The sequence below is a fragment of the Moschus berezovskii genome, chromosome Y, assembly GCF_049115385.1.
Source record: "Moschus berezovskii isolate FMDL1 chromosome Y, NW_MosBer_1.0, whole genome shotgun sequence".
NCBI classification, from domain to species: domain Eukaryota; kingdom Metazoa; phylum Chordata; class Mammalia; order Artiodactyla; family Moschidae; genus Moschus; species Moschus berezovskii.
Window position 1 is genome coordinate 42,746,512 of NC_142489.1, and position 10,831 is coordinate 42,757,342.

Below are 10,831 nucleotides of genomic sequence, written 5' to 3' on the forward strand. Positions count from 1 at the left end.
AATCAAGCACCATTATCAGAATCATCCTTCCCTGGCTTCTACCAACGCCTAGGCCTCCTGCTGCTCATTGAATTTGGGGTCCTTTACTTACACCCCTCCTTCCGGGAAGACCTACGAGTTCTAACGGGTTTCTGTCCCATGTCCCATTGTACTTCTGTGCTGTCTGTGGGGACTTCTGTGAATTTCCACATCTACTACTTGGTCTTTCACCACCACTCCACCAACAAAACTGGATAAGTCTCAAGGCTGGCTGGTGATAATATTGAAGAGCTGGTTGAGGAAATGGACAGGTATCCCATAAAGTCAGGGATGCCTTCTGAAGCCATCTACCTTATTGCTGGACACAGGCATCTTCAGCTACTGTAACATTAGTGTTCCCTTTTTCTCTTTGTGTCCCTTTGCTTTGCACATGTGTATGTACAGAGGTGTGCTTTTGTCACCTGTATTTATGTGTGTTTCTGTGGATGTACCTGTGTCTAGGCCCATACAGATACAGAGATGAAGGTGACAAAATATGAGACATAGAACAACCAGAAGAGGAGGTACCAGCAGCCACATATTGGGGGAGACTGATTGATGTATCTTTGTGGTGCCCCTGTTCAGGATAGGGATGAGGAAAAAATGGTCAGAGACAACTCTAAACAGTGGGTCCACAAATATGGACCACTGCCTTTGAACCCTTCAGTCTGTGGCACTAGTTGCTCTGTAAAGATGGTGGATATGCATAGGGCAGGACCCAGGATTGTTAAAAGGCCAAAGTCCTTCAGAAAAGGGCAGAGACTGGCAGGAGGAGGCACAGAAAGAGAGCATGCTGCACTTGAGACTTGTTCCAAAAATGTGAGTGGGAGACAAGGGAAGGTCATAGGCCAGTGCTGCCTTGGATCAGCCTGTCAGCCAGCACACTCCTTCCCTGAGTGGCACACGCACCATGTGAGACAAATCACATGTTAAGATAGTCTCTCAATATGAAACATCAAACATCCGAGGAGAGATTTGTGTGTGTGGCATCTGCCCCGTCACTTCCAGCCTGCTGGGCAATTCAGAGACTTGAGGAAAGTACAGGTGTGGTGTATATGTGGGTCTTCCCTTATGGTTCAAATGGTAAAGAGCCCACCTGCAAACCTGGAGACCTGGGTTCGTCCCTTGCGTTGGGAAGATACCCTGAAGGACAGCAGGTCTACCACAGCCTCGCAGGGCAGTAAAAAAGAGACTTGGCATATGTAAATCAGTGAGGTCTGGGGTGGAGTCGAGCATACTTGGTGCTTTTGGGAGAGAAATGCTACTTTCTGCACAAGGGAGGCAGGACTGTGGTACCCGGGTGGGCAGATTTCCCAGGGTACCATCTGTGTGGGGGCTCTGTGTATGTGTCTGGATAGTAGTAAACTGTAGAGCTAATGGGACTGGAGGTCACATTAGATTTCTGACCTCATGTTCAGTGTCTTGTTTCACCAGAGACTCTTTGGATCCATGTCCATCTTCTTCAGACATTGTCTGAAGACCTTCTTCAGACACAGGTGTCTCATGTTGTCTTTGGACTTTTGCAGGATCTGGTATCAATTTGGCCTTTTCCTGCTCTAGGAGATAACCCTTGGGGAAAAAGGAAAATAGTTACAAACAAAAAGCTACAGAGTTAGAAAGAGCAGCAGCACCTGGGTGGTACATTCACAGGTCAGTGGAGGTTCTGGGATGGCAACTGAGGCCGTAAAATTGACAAGGAATTATCTTGGGAAGTACAGGCTGAGAAAGGGTTGTTACAAAGATACTGAAACAAAAGCCACTGGCCATTTCTGTGTGATTCCTGGAAGGAAAGCACACAGACTGGAAATCATTCCAATGTGATTTGCACTGTGAACCTGTCCAAGGGGATGGGAGACCACAGAACACAGATGCACATCATTCTGCGGTCCATGGTAATCACTTCAAACCCTGACCACTTCTTTGCAGGTTAGTCTGTTTCATGAGGAAATCCCAAAACTCTGTAATCTTCCACGATAAGTTGTAGGGATAGAAGTGCACATTGACTTGATCAGCACAGGAGTGAAAGAAAATAACTGGGGGGAAGAAAAAAAGAGGGGTCCTTATCAAAATCTGTTATACTATACTTAGAGTTGTGCAGATTTCCATTCGAGGTGTGTGTGTGTGTGACTGTAGTTAGAGTTCTGCAGTTTTCCATTCTATGTGAGTGCGTGTGTGTTCACTTAGAATTCTGCAGATTTCCATTGAGTGTGTGACTGTACTTAGAGTTCTGCAGATTTCCATTCAGTGTGTGAGTGTGTGTGTGTTTGTGTGTGTGTGTACACTGAGAGTTCTGCAGATTTCCATTAAGGATGTGTGTGTGTGTGACTGTAATTAAGAGTTCTGCAGATTTCCATTCGGGGTATGTGTGTGTGTGAGTCTGTACTTAGAGTTCTACAGTTTTTCATTCGGGGTGTGTGTGTGTGTGTGTGTTTGTGTGGCTGTACTTAGAGTTCTGCAGATTTCCATTAGGGGTGTGTGTGTGTGTGTGTCTGTACTTAGAGTTCTACAGTTTTTCATTCGGGGTGTGTGTGTGTGTGTGTGTGTGTGTGTGCTGTCAGAACGTTTCTGTCCCAGTGAGGAAGAATGGACAGTGAATACGGGGTGAAAATGACAGAAAGTTGCCAAAACCAATACAATATTGTAAAGTAACTAGACTCCAATTAAAATAATTTATATTATGAAAAATTATGTTATATAGGTTGTGAAACTCACCAGAAAATTTTAAGGGGAGGAGAGTTAGGTTCTGATGTCTCTTCTGTAAAGAGTTGAATAAACTGAATTTTGAGGGCTCTAGCTGCTTTAGGCCCTTGGAATGCTGTATATTCTCCTTGCCTGGAATTAGTAGGATGAGTGGACGAGATTGATGTTCAGCTTATTTCCTACTTCAGCGCATGCATTGCTTCTAGCATCAAGGCAGCAAATTAGTGGTATTTTCTCTTCCGTAAACATTTCTTGTATGGATAGGATAAAAGAACCAATAGGCGGTAGGACGATGTGAGGTAATGTGTCACAGCCATCCTGGAAATAATGCATCAGCAGTCGTGGTTCCACATTGTTCTAGGAGCATGCTACAAAACATATTTATTTTCTTCAGCTGTAGATAACCTGATTTTAACACGAATCAACCCCTGCATGACTTCCTTATGGGCACTGAAGCTTCTAGATAAACACCCAGCCTCTCTAAATCCCATCAGCAACTGTACTTCCTTCTTTAAATGTAGGTACAAAGTCTACCACTGTGCCTAGTATGTACTGATCTTGTTGGAAACCATGTCCAGAAGGGATAAGTGGTAAAATGAGGCTAATCTACAATTGATGCAGCATGAATGTGTGTTCTATGCCATTTGGCACTTTCCAATACTGATCTCCAGAGTCTACTAAACAGAACATAATACTGGACCTATTGACTTTTTCCTGGGGAAAATCAGTGCCTCAGTTCATGGATCTGTTACTGCTGACACCAGGCTTAGGGAATTGTTCCTTTGGGGTATCTTTATTTTTTTATTTTTATTTTTTCCTATTTGGGAATAATATTGGGTCAGTATCAATTCAGGTCAATACTAAAGTTAGCTTGACTATATTCTTTATAGCCAAAATTGACTAGGTCTGACACAGAGATTTATGTTCCTCTTCTCTTCACCCTACTCCCATCTTTCTACCTATTCCTCCTGTCCTAGGTATCAAATGGGTTTAAAGAATGGCTCTTTTGTTGTCATATGGTTTAGAAACAAAATGGACATCACTGAATTTTGAGGAAGGCCAGATTTCAAGAGTTTAACCTTTTTCTTTAATTTATCATTTCTATGCCTTAACCCAATCCAGGCAACAATATTACAAACATGCCAGATTCACAAGTGCAACTTTGGAATTTCAGACTCTCTGTAGCAAAGGTCTTATGCAGTTTTCTTCATCTTGAAAGAGATGCAAGAAAATGCATGGATAAATCTTTTCTTCAAATCTACAAATCTAACTTACTGGAGTAGGAAATGACAACTCACAGCAGTTTTCTTGCCTGGAAAATTCCATGGAAAAAAGAGCGTGGTTGACTAAACTCTATGGGGTTTGAAAGAGTCTGACACTGCTGAGCACAGAAAAACACACATCTAACTTAGGGTCAGACACAAAAATGTTCTTTCTTTTCTCATAGGATGTGATGTGGTTCACACTGAAGAGCTATGGCTTTTTCAAAATTATCTCTGCAGCTTTCTTAAAGACTGCTAGCTCTTTCTTATCCTTCAAAAAAAAAAAAAAAAGCTTCCTCCTATGGGGAGATTGTGCTTCCTTACTCCATTACAGTTTTGGAACTTCTTTCCTCTTTTGAAATAAGGATCTCTATCATATTTTAGGCTTAGAGAATTTTTTCTTTGGGGTATCTTTATTTTTATTTATTTTTTTTTTATTTTTTCCTATTTGGGAATAATATTGGGTCAGTATCAATTCAGGTCAATACTGAAGTTAGCTTGACTATATTCTTTATGGCCAAAGATGGAGAAGCTCTATAGAGTCAGCAAAAGAAATGACAGGGAAATGACTGTGGCTCAGAACATGATCTCCTTATTGCAAAATTCAGACTTACATTGAAAAAAGCAGGGAAAACTACTAGACTGTTCAAGTGTGACCTAAATCAAATCCCTATGAGTATACGGTGGCAGTGACAAATAGAATCAAGAAATTAGATCTGATAGAGTACCTGAACTCTAGTGTTCCAGACCATCTGCAAGAAAAAGAAATGCAAAAAGGTAAAATGCTTGTCTAAGGAGGGCATACAAATAGCTGAGAAAAGAAGAAAAGCTAAAGTCAAAGGACAAAAAGGAAAGATAAAGGAAAAGAAAGAAGAAAAAAAAAAAAAAGGAAAGACCCAACTGAATGCAGAGTTTCAAAGAATAGCAAGGAAGCATAAGAAAGCCTTCCTCAGTGATCAATGCAAAGAAATAGAAGGAAACAATGGAAGGGGAAAGAGTAGGGATCTCTTGAAGAAAATTAGAGATACCAAGGGAAATTTTATGCAAAGATGGACACAATAAAGGACAGAAATGGTATGGACCTAACAGAAGCAGTAGAAGATATTAAGAAGAAGTGGCAAGGATACACAGAACTATACAAAAAAGATCTTCATGACCCAGATAACAACGATGGTGTGATTACTCACCTAGAGCCAGATATTCTGGAATTTGAAGTCAAGTGGGCCTTAGGAAGCATCACTATGAACAAAAAGTTGGTGCAGGTGATACAATGCCAGTTAAGCTATTTCAAATCCTAAAATATGAGGCTGTAAAAGTGCTTCACTCAATATCCAAGCAATATTAGAAAACTCAGCAAGTGACTACAGTACTGGAAAAGGTCAGCTTTCATTCTAATCCCAAAGAAATATTCAAACTACCACACAATTGCATTCATCTCACATGCTAGCAAAGTAATGCTCAAAATTCTTCAAGCCAGGCTTTAACAGTATGTGAACGATGAACTTCCAGAACTTCATTCTGGATTTAGAAAAGGAAGAAGAACTAGATATCAAATTGTCAACATCCTGGGAAACTCTTGAAAATGGTGGAGGAATAGGATGGGGAGACCACATTCTCCATGACAAATTCATCAAAAGAACATTTGAACACTGAGTAAATTCCACAGAACAACTTCTGAATTCTGGCAGAAGACATTAGTCACCTAGAAAAGCAACCCACTATTTTTGAAAAGAGGTAGGAAAAGACATAAAAGATAAACAAAGAGACACAAGAGGCAGTGACAGAGATCCATCCTGGGAAGAGAGTCTTAAGAAAGAGAAGTTTCCAAACACCAGGAAGCACTCTCACTGGCGAGTCTGTGGTGACCCTTGGAACCTCAGAGGGCAACATAACTGGGAGGAAAAATAAATAAATAATTAAAACCCACAGATTACGTGCCCAACAGTAACTCCCAGTGGAGAAGCAGCGCAGACGCCCACATCTGCCACTAGCAAGCGGGGCTGGGCCGGGAGGTGCGGGCTGCATTGCTTAGAGTAAGGACCGGTCCTGAATGTCCCAAGGGCAAACTGAGGGAACTAACTTGAGATAGAAAACCAGACTGTGGAATAGCTATCCCGTGAAAAGCCCTAACTAAGACACCACCAGGCCTGCTCACAGAACAAAGGACTGAGCACAGCTGGCCAGCTGTGAACCAGCCCACCCCCTGCTGGAGACAAGCAGATGAGGGTAGCCAGAGCCAGAGGGGGCAATAGCGGCCTCAGAGAGGAATCATCAACCAAACTGTAAGCAGGCTTCATTGCTAATCAAGACTTCCTGGGATTCTGGATGGTTGTCATCCACCAGGAGATCAGCTCTCTAGAAAAGGTACATGGCACACCTGAGAAGGTGTGATGGTTGTACACCCAGAAAACCGAGTGTCAGGGATGGGGGAGGAAATAAGTCAGAGAGAACATGCTCACCAAACACCTGGTCACCTGAACTGCTCAGACCTGGGAAGGGCACAAAGCGCAAGCACAACCAAGGTTGCGCCTTTGTGTAGAACCAGAGAACCTTTACCTCAGTGACTTTGACCTGGGAAGTACACTCAACCCAGGACCGGCCTCAGATAGTTCCTGGCAGAGTAACCTACAGCCTAAGCAGTGTAGACAGGGAAAGCACACACACCACAAGCGGGGGCAAACCCAGTGTGGTTGAGACACTGGGCACACATGCCAGTGTTATTTGTTTGCAGTGTTCCTCCCTCCCCACAGCACGAGTGGGCAAGTGAGCCTAAAAAAGTGTCCACCACACCCTTGTGTCAGGGCGGCAATTAGACACTGAAGAAACCACCAAACAAAAGATGTTAAAATAAACAGAGGGAACCACCTTGGAAGTGACAGGAGTAATAAATTAAAACACTATAGTTAGCACTAACTACATAGGAGGGGGCCTATAGATCTTGAGAAATATAAGCCGGATCAAGGAACTCTCTGAAAATGAACTGACCCCATGCTGTCCACAGCAACACCAGAGAAAGTCCTGGATATATATTTACTATCATCATTTAAATTTTTTAAATTTAAATTTAATTTTAAGTCCTCTATTAATCCTTTAATTTTCATTTTTATAACCTACTATTACTTTGTGAAAACAAAAGACAATATTTTTAAATCAATTTTCATATATATATATATATATAATAATTTTTGTGACTTTTTTTTTCTATAATATTGTAATTTTGAGAATCCAATCTCTACTCTAGATTTTTAATCTTTGCCTTTTGCTACTTGTTATCAATTTTGTACTCTTAAGTACCCAATCTTCAGTACCCATTTTTCCTTGGGAGAAAGATTACTGGCTTGACCCTTCTCTCCCCTTTTGGACTCTCCTTTTTCTCCACCAGGTCGTGTCTATCTCCTCCCTTCCCCTTCTCTTCTGTACCCAACTTTGTGAATCTCTTTGTGTCTTCCAGAAAATGGAGAACACTTAGGGAACTTATTACTGGCTGGATGTGGTCTCTCTCCTTTTGATTTCCCCAATTATCCTCCTGGCCACCTCTGTCTCCTTCCTCCCTCTTCTATTTTCTGTATAAATCCATGAAATTCTCTGAGCAGTCCAGTCTGTGGACAGTACATAAGGAAGTGAACTGGCTAGCTTGCTGTCTCCTCTTTTCATTCCCCCTCTTCTCCTCCTGGCCACCTCTATCTCCCTCCACCCTCTTCTCTTCTTCATGTAACTCTGTGAACACATCTGGGTGTGTCTCACTGTGGAGAAATTTTTCATCTTTAACCTAGATGTTTTATCATTGTTACTATATAGATCGAGAAGTCTTGAGGCTACTGTAGGAATAAGATTGAAAACCAGAAGCAGGAGGCTTCAGTCCAAATCCTGAGTACACCAGAGAACTCCTGACTCGAGGAAACATTAATCAATAAGAGCTCATCAAACACCTCCATATCTACACTGAAACCAAGCACCACCCAAAGGCCAAAGCGTTCCAGACCAAGACATACCACCCAAATTCTCCAGCAACACAGGAAAGTAGCCCTGAGCTTCAATATACAGGCTGCCCAAAGTCACTCCAAACCCACAGACATTTCATAACTCATTACTGGACACGTCATTGCACTACAGAGAGAAAAAACCCAGTTCCAAACACCAGAATGACAACACAAGCTTCCCTAACCAGGAAACCTTGACAAGCCCCCTGTCCAACCTGACCCACAGCGAGGAGCCTCCACAATAAGGAAAACTCCACAAACTGCCAGAATATGGAAACACCACCCCAAACACAGCAATATAGGCAAGATGAAGAGGCCAAGAAATATGCAGGAGCTAAAGGAACAGGATAAATGCCTACCAAGCCAAACAAAAGAGAAAGAGATAGGGAATCTATCGGTAAAGAATTTCGAATAATGATAGTGAAAATGATCCAAAATCTTGAAAAGAAAATGGAGTTACAGATAAATAGCCTGGAGACAAGGATTGAGAAGTTGCAAGAAAAGTTTAAGAAGGACCTAGAAAATATAAGAAAGAGTCAATATATAATGAATATGCTATAAATGACATAAAAAATACTCTGGAGGGAACCAAAAGTAGAATAATGAAGGCAGAAGATAGGAAAAGTGAGATAGAAGATAGAATCGTAGGAATGAAGCAGAGAAGAAAAAAGAAGAATGAATTTAAAGAAATGAGGACAAACTCAGAGACCTCTGGGACAATGTGCAACGCCCCAACATTTGAGTCCCAGAAGAAGAAGACAAAAAGACGATGAGAAAATACTTGAAGATAAATAATTGAAAACTTCCCTCAAATTCGGAAGGAAATAATCACCCAAGTCCGAGAAAAAGAGAGTCCCAAACAGAATAAACCTAGGAGAAACACCACATATTAATCAAATTACCAAAGATCAACCACAAAGAACAAATATTAAAAGCAGCAAGGGGAAAAAAAAAGTACAAGGGGATTTCTCTTATGTCAGAAAGTGAAGAGGAACTAAAAGGCCTCTCGATGAAAGTGAAAGAGGAGGGTGAAAAACTTGGCTTGAAACTCAACATTCAGAAAACTAAGATCATGGCATCTGGGCCTATCACTTCATGGAAAATAGATGGGGAAACAGTGGAAACAGTGTCAGACTTCATTTTGTTGGGCTCCAAAATCACTGCGGATGCTGATTGCAGGCATGAAATTAAATGACGCTTACTACCTGGAAGGAAAGTTATGACCAACCTAGATAGCATATTAAAAAGCAGAGACATTACTTTGCCAACAAAGGTCCGTCTAGTCAAGGTTTTCCCCATGGTCATGTATGGATGTGAGAGTTGGACTGTGAAGAAAGCTGATCGCTGAAGAATTGATGCTTTTGAACTGTGGTGTTGAAGACTCTTGAGAGTCCCTTGTAGTGCAAGGAGATCCAACCAGTCCATTCTAAAGGAGATCTGTCCTGGGTGTTCATTGGAAGGACTGATGCTAAAGCTGAAACTGCAATACTTTGGCCACCTCATTCGAAGAGCTGACTCACTGGAAAAGACTCTAATGCTGGGAGGGATTGGGGGCAGGAGGAGAAAGGGACGACAGAGAATGAGATGGCTGGATGGCATCACCAACTCGATGGACATGAATTTGAGTGAACTCCGGGAGTTGGTGATGGACAGGGAGACCTGGCGTGCTGTGATTCATGGGGTAGTGAAGAGTCGGACACGACTGAGTGCCTAAACTGAACTGAACAGCTGATCTTTCAAAAGAAACTCTTCAGACCAGGAGGGAATTGCAGAACATAGTTAAAGTGATGAAAGAAAATAACCTACAGCCCAGATTACTGTACCCAGCAAGGATCTCGTTCAAATATGAAGAAGAAATCACAAGCTTTACAGACAAGCTAGAGCTGAGAGAATTCAGGACCGCCAAACCAGTTCTCCAACAAATGCTAATGGAGCTTCTCTAGACAGGAAACACAGAAAGGGTACATAAACTCGAACCTCAAACAAAAAAGTAATGGGATAATGTAATGATAAATATTATTATTTAGAAAGCAACAGGATCATACTTATCAATAATTACCTTAAATATAAATGGGTTGAATGTCCCAACCAAAAGATAAAGACTGGCTGAATGGATAGCAAAACATGACGCCTCTATATGTTGTCTACAAGAGACCCCCTTTGGAACAAGGAAAACATACAGACTGAAAGTGAATTGCTGGAAAAAGATATTCTATGAAAATAGAGACCAAAAGAAAGCAGGAGTAGCAATAATCATATCAGATAAACTAGACTTTAAAACAAAGGCTGTGAAAAGTGACAAGGACACTACATAATGATCAAAGGATCAATCCAAGAAGAAGATAGAACAATTATAAATATATATGTGCTCATCATAGGAGGACCGCCTGTGTAAGACAAATAGTAGCAAGTGTGAAAGGGGAAATTAACAATAACACAATAGTGGGAGACTTTAATATCCCTCTCACACCTATGGATAGATCAACTAAACAGAAAATTAACAGAGAAACACAAACATTAAATGATACATTAGACCACTTAGACCTAATTAATATCTATAGCACATTTCACCTCAAAACAACAAATTTCACCTTCTTCTCAAGCGTACAGGGAACCTTCTCCAGGATAGATCACATCCTGGGCCATAAATCTAGCCTTGGTAAATTCAAAAAAATTGAAATCATTTCAAGAATCTTTTCTGACCAAAATACAATAAGATTAGATCTCAATCACGGAGAAAAACTATGAAAAATTCCAAAATAAGGAAACTGAACAACACAGTGCTGAATAACCAATAAATCACAGACGAAATAAAAAAAGAAATTAAAACATGTATAGAAACAAATAAAAATGAAAACACAACAACCCAAA